Source organism: Pan paniscus, chromosome 4 (genome assembly GCF_029289425.2).
Source record: "Pan paniscus chromosome 4, NHGRI_mPanPan1-v2.0_pri, whole genome shotgun sequence".
Taxonomy (NCBI): Eukaryota; Metazoa; Chordata; class Mammalia; order Primates; family Hominidae; genus Pan; species Pan paniscus.
The window spans coordinates 174864392-174870976 of NC_073253.2; the positions used below are offsets into that span (position 1 = coordinate 174864392).

A 6585-nucleotide genomic window follows, 5' to 3' on the forward strand; every position below is an offset into this window, starting at 1 on the left:
CTCCACCTGGGCACCAGGTTCGCACGGCCACCTCACCCCCACTGCACCTCCACCTGGGCACCAGGTTCGCACCTCCATGCCTCTCCTTCCAGAGCCCCTGCCAGCCCAGACCCAAAGTATCCCCACAGGACTCTCCCTGGGTCCCATCAACACCCGCCCAGGCACCAGGCCTGGAAGCCCAGGCTTCTGCTTCTATCTCCCTCTTCCTCCACTTGGCGTCGGAGCCTGGTGTGGGGTCTGTGAATGCTTCCCCTTTGCCTTGGGCCCTCAGGCAGGACTGGCATCCCAGGCCGGTGCCGTGCCTAGCCTCCCTGACCCCCAGTGCGGTTCCTTTTCTTTCCAAACAGAGACAGGAGTCTGGTCTCCCTGGCAAGCCTTCCCTGCCCAGGAAGTGCTGCCCTCGCCTCCTGGCCACTGTCCCCGCCTTGTCTTGACTGTTCCCTTGGGCCTCTCTATGGCTGCAATGCCTCTCCTCCACCTGTGCCCTGGAAGTCCCTCCTCATCCAGATTCACCCTCTTATCATTCGCTCTCACACCCCAGTTGCTTGATAACGTGCCTATGAACAGCCAACATCTTAATGGTCACAGATTCACCCCAACTTCAAGCATGTGTTTGGCACAGAGTGAGAGCTTAATAAAAGTTTGCTGGCAATATTAACTGTAGAATCCCACTTCTCTAAAATCAGTGTTTTTGTTTCATGACATTTATGAGCAGCAACCACTTGTCAAGGAGCCACACTGTCACTTGCCAGTGGTTAATGTCAACCACTGACATTAACGTCACCTCCTTGTTTTCCTATAGCAGAGCCAATGCCTCAATAATAAAGGTTAACAGCGAGAGAACACTTTGAGTTTTCTTCAGTTAAAACTAGCTTCAGCCGGGCGTGGGTGGCATGAGCCTGTGGTCCCAGCTACTGGGGAGGCTGAGGCGAGGTCAAGGCTGCAGCGAGCCATGACTGTGCCACTGCACTCCTGCCTGGGTGACAGAGCGAGATCCTGTCTCTAAAAAAATAAAAATATAAAATACCAATTTGATTTAGCATGTAGCTCGAATGGATTGGATGTGAGGGTAATAAAAACATGAGAAGAGCTTATAAAGCCAATAGAAAATGTCAAGCTTGTAAAATTCAGTAATCTCGTTTTTAAAAATACTTTTCCAAATATCATCAGACTAACTGGCAGCTGGGGCTGTTGCTGCATCAGGGAAGCCGGCAGGTGCCAGACCTCAGTGCTCAAGGCAGTGCCTCGTGAATGTGCCTCGCAGCCAGGCCTGAGGACCACCAGGGGAGCTGGGAGCTGGGGCCTCTCTGCAAAAGCAAGGCTCATCAGGGTTGTGAGGAGTTTTTAGCTGGGGGCAGAGCTTGTCTTCCCAAGAGGAGGGCAGAGGCAGGCAGCCCTGGGCAGACGTGCTTACCACCACCAGTGGCTGCCAAGCTCTGCCTCCTGCGCTGGAAGCCCTGGCTATCTGGCCTTCCCTCCCCTCCCTCTGGATTAACAGGAAAGAGGGGTTACTCCTCCCTTAGGATGTTAAAAGTCACCAAAGCTTGGCCAGGCGTGGTGGCTCACGTCTGTAATTCCAGCACTTTGGGAGGCCAAGGCAGGCGGATCACGAGGTCAGGAGATCGAGACCAGCCTGGCTAACACGGTAAAACCCCATCTCTACTAAAAATACAAAAAATTAGCTGGGCGTCGTGGCAGGTGCCTGTAGTCCCAGCTGCTCGGGAGGCTGAGGCAGGAGGATGGTGTGAACCCGGGAGGCGGAGGTTGCAGTGAGCCAAGATCGCGCCACTGCACTCCAGCCTGGGTGACAGAGCGAGACTCCGTCTCAAAAAAAAAAAAAAAAAAAAAAAAAAATCACCAAAGCGGAAGCATTTGCATTTCAATAGTCACAACCAACTCCCAGAGGATGCTGATGGCTGCCCTGGCCCTAGACTTGCTGATCCTGCCACACAGGCCCATGGTTCTCCTCACCCGGGCACAGGCCCAGCTCACAGCAGTCCCCTGGAGGCAGGGGGGCGGGTGTGTGGTGTAAATAGCTGACTCCTCAGCCTCTTCCTTACTTCAAACACTTCCCCCCTCAACAATGACTGAGGTTATCATACATTTCCTAATAACCACTGCTGGTGGCAAGACTTGCAGCCACGGAGGCACTCACTCTCCGCACCCCATCACACCTGCAGCAGGCGGAACGCTGCTCCCCAAGCGCCTCAGGGCAGCGCTGCCCATGTGGCGACGTGTGTCCTCACAATGCTCACTGGACAAGCAGCCCCGGCCACTTCCTGCCAGGGTCCCGACTTAGCAGGGATTTCCCCCAGCATAGCAGCTAGTAAAGAGGCTGTTATTTGGGATTAAAAAAAAAAATGCCATTCTTGGCTGGGCATGGTGGCTCAGAACTGGAATCCCGGAACTTTGGGAGGCCGAGGTGGGGGTGGATTGCTTGAGCCCAGGAATTCAAGACCAGCCTGGGCAACACGGCAAAGTCCCATATCTCTACAGAAAATCCAAAAATTAGCTGGGCGTGGTGGCACGTGCCTGTGGTCCCAGCTACTCGGTGGGCTGAGGTGGGAGGATCACTTGAGCCCAGGAGGTGGAGGCTACAGTGAGCCGAGGTTGCGCCACTGCCCTTCAGCCTGGGTGACAGAGTGAGACTGTCTCAAAACAAAAACAAAAATAAAAATAAAAACCCGAAACCAAAAACCAAATCATCCTCTCTGTTCCTGAAGAGCATGGCCTTAATGAGAAGTTAGTGTCCCTCCTGACAAAGACAGGCCATTCTGTAGCTGAGCCAGAGAGTGACCCCAATTTTCCAGAAAAGGGTGTCAAGCCAGGATCCACAGCACTGTTCTGAGTACGCTCCCCTGCAAGCAATGCCTCCTTGTTATTCTACCGTGAATGTGTGCCCCAGATTTCCCAGAAATTCAAATGTTATATTAATAGGCAGATTCTAGGGGCCTGAAATTTGTACTTCTTCTCAAGTAATTTCATACCTTTTCAGTAAAGAAACTGTCTTGAGTGGAATTTAACGTATACACCTTGGTAAGACCTCAAATCAGGAGAAAATGCTACATCAGGATCTGCGTTTTGGTTTGGGAAAAAAGGAGGTGGTATAGACAACACGGCAACGATCCAAACTGAGCTCTCCTACCTTTCAGGTGGGTCAAACACATACAAATGCAGGCGCGTGTCTGGAACCTCCAGCAAATGGGCTCCAGCTTCCTGCAGACTCACCCTCTCTCTGAGAGCCCAATGGGGAAACCTGCTTTTCTGAACGATGCTATCTTGAAGTTGCTCACTGAAAATATTTTTATAGTACGAAGACTATCATAAAGAAAAAGAAAAACAAAAAATACCCCAAAGCCCTTGGTAAAAGGTAAAACACAAAAGCTGCTAAGACCTTTAAAATCTGCACCATTCTAGCCTCAAATGAGCGAAAACGAAATGCCGCTGCCTGCTCTCTGACAATGCTCCTGAAGCCTGTCCCCATCCGGGGCTCTGCAGGTTTCCTTCAGGCACACCTGTGTCTGAGGCGTTATTGACGCGTTAGGAGAAAAGACACTTTAGGAGAAGCTGCACGTGGAAAAATGGCAAGTGTTCACTTCAAACGTATATTCCACAGTCAGTGAGAACAGGGCAGGGGATTCACGCGTCTGCTTCGTTTGCTGTCGGACCTGACCCCTGGGCATGTGGAGACTGCGGTTCCTGTTCTCACAGCAAGGGTCTGTGCGCCTCACGCCCCCACAAAGCTCATGCCAATGAGGAGAGGCAGACTCAACTCAGGTGTGTCCTTTTGCAAAGAGGGTGTGCAGATTAGTTTTATAAATTTGCCCATAGTGGTTCTGTACTGGGATTAGCGGTAAGATGCAATTTTCTCATCATGTTAATTCGATGTCACCCCAGGTGTGTGGGAAGATCCCACATGTCCCTGATGCCTGGGATGCTGGCCGCTGCACCCTGTCCTGTAAGCCTGTCGGCCGGTGCTCATGTGCCTTCTTCATGCTGTGCTGGGGCTGATGGAGAGGACTGGGCTGCACAGTGGACACTGAAGATGGGTGCTTATCTGGTATCTGCAGCGAGAAGGGGGTTTGGTCTTCCCAATGAGACATTCCAGATCATCCTGTCTTTCACAACTGCTGGCCATCCCCCTTGAAATCACTGTGCCCAGAGACACTGCTGGGCTGGGCTCCCGGGTGCCACCTCCCTATACACACACTCCCTATACTGACGGGTGGCCGAGTAGACGTGTTCACAGGCTGCAGGGACGGAGGGGCCTTCAGTGTTTTCGTGCTGACTTAAACACTTGTCACTTTACGTCATGCTCAACACGGAGGCTGGAAAACAGCGACGCAGACGGCTGCCTGGCCCCGCACACAGACCCGGCCCCACGGCCTGCGTCTCCCACGGCCCTGCCCTGGCAGGAAGTGGGTGGTCAGAGTCTCAGAGGAGATACAAAGGCAAGGCCTTCTCTCAACCCCCTTTAGAAGGGGCCCTTCAGCAGGAAGTAGAATAAGCGAGAGGGGAACATCCAGAGCCAGGTCAGGGAGCAGCACCTGTACTCCACGCGGGTAGGAAGCTTCTCCCACAGGGCAGTATGCATCGTAAGCAGGGACCACAAAAGGATGTTAAAAACCCCAGCTTCCCTGGCGCAGAACAGCGTGTGATTGTTCAGAGATGCGTCTGCAATGCAACATTAATCCTGGGCCCGGCCTCTTCTCTGGAAACAGCCAGGCTTGCTGGGCGCCCACCTTCAATGATCAGCTTGGGCGGGTTTTCAATACCACAAGGCTCACCTGGGCAATGCTACTGTCCTCAAAGCCTCACCTTGGGGGAACTTTGCAAATTAACCCTGAACCCCAACCTGTGCTTGGAAAGTGCTGCCATTCTTCCAAAACGGATGCTGACAGGAGAATACAAAATAAGAAAGGTGATCAGAAATCAAATCACAAAAGCAGTGACCCCAACAGCCAGCCCATGTTTAAAATTCAGGTTTTGTTCTCATCATACATGTCCAAAGAAGGTTCGATGGTGGAGAATTCACTTTCATACACCAGACTCCGAGGGGACAAGGAGTTTCGATGAAAGAAGTGACCACCTGGAAAAGGAAGAAGAGAAAGAGACTTAATAGGTCACCAGGACTGTGTTTCTCACGTGGCTAGGAGGAAACAATGCAGATTATCTTTGAAGCATGACATTTTCTTAACTATCCTTCATATGGGGCTCTTATTAGAGAGATACAAAAAGTGCGGGCATCCTTCAATTCACGCAGGCTTTAAGCATCTAAGTTCCAATCTTCGGATCCCTAAGAGACTAACCACTGGGGCTCCTCAAAGCAAAAGCTGCCTGGTGCTCGTAAAAGGGTTCCACTTAGAAACGTGAAGACTTTTTCCTGGGCACATGATCTTACGGAGGACTGCCCCCCAGCCCTCTCATCTGGGCATCTGTTCTGGTTTGGTCCTGGAGATGGGCACGGAGCCCCCTCATCAGCTGGGCAGACTTGGGGTGAGACTTGGAGGCTCTGATTTTATATATATATATATATATTTTTTTTTTTTTTGAGATGGAGTTTTGCTCTTGTTGCCCAGACTGGAGTGCAGTAGTGTGATCTTGGCTCACTGCAACCTAATATGCCTATGTTGATCCTTCCGAATTTTTTTCAGTCTTAGACTTTATCTACTGAATTCCCACTGTGGAAGATGAGGATTTTCTCCTAACCCCCACACCCAAATTGCACATACTTTCCATTGCCCCAATATAATTATATTTTGATTTTAAAATTCCATAGTTACATTATTTGACTATCTGTGCTACTCAAAGCTGAGCTGTGCTTACATTTCCTTTTCTATAAAACTGTTTTTAAGCTTTACTGGGGTATAACTGACATACAATGAAAAGCACATGTTTAAAGTACATCATTTGGTGAGTTCTGACAGCTGTATAGGCCAGTGACACCGACACCACCATCAAGATAACGAACATATCCATTACCCCAAAGTTTCCTGGTGCCTCTCAATCCCTTCCCCTTCTTTCTACCCTACTCCTATTGCCAGGGAAACATAGATTAGTTTGCATCTTTCTAGAATTTTATATAAGTAGAATTGCATAGTATATATTGGCTCTTACAAATAAAGTTGCTAGAACATCTGTGCACATAAATTGTGTGAACATATGCTTTCACATCTCCTAGACCTGTAAATACTCAGAACTGAAATTACTGCAAAAACTGAACTTTTTCAGAAACTGCCAGGCTGTTCTAAGATGGTCCTGGCTGGGTGCGGTGGCTCATGCCTGTAATCCCAGCACTTTGGGAGGCCGAGGCGGGTGGATCATTTGAGATCAGGAGTTCAAGACCAGCTTCAACTACGTAGTGAAACCTTGTCTCTACTAAGATACAAAAATTAGCTGAGCATGGTGGCCTGTGCTTGTAGTCCCAGCTACTTGGGAGGCTGAGGCAGGAGAATCGCTTGAACCCAGGAGGTGGAGGTTGCAGTGAGCCAAGATCACGCCACACGCCTGTCATCCCAGCACTTTGGGAAGGCGAGGTGGGTGGATCACGAGATCAGGAATTCAAGACCAGCTTGGCCAACATAG

At 50.4% G+C, this 6585-nt stretch overlaps 1 protein-coding gene across 1 annotated transcript in view; it reads right to left on the reverse strand.

Annotated features, from left to right (window-relative positions):
- RNF130 (ring finger protein 130) overlaps window positions 1-6585 on the reverse strand; it is a 160203-nt gene that overhangs the window by 3867 nt on the left and 149751 nt on the right. The window contains exons 8-9 of the transcript XR_008625486.2: window positions 5002-5089; window positions 32-4894 (exon numbers count right to left, since the gene is read on the reverse strand). The gene's annotated coding sequence lies outside the window, so the exon portion shown is untranslated. The remainder of the gene's footprint in view (window positions 1-31; window positions 4895-5001; window positions 5090-6585) is intronic.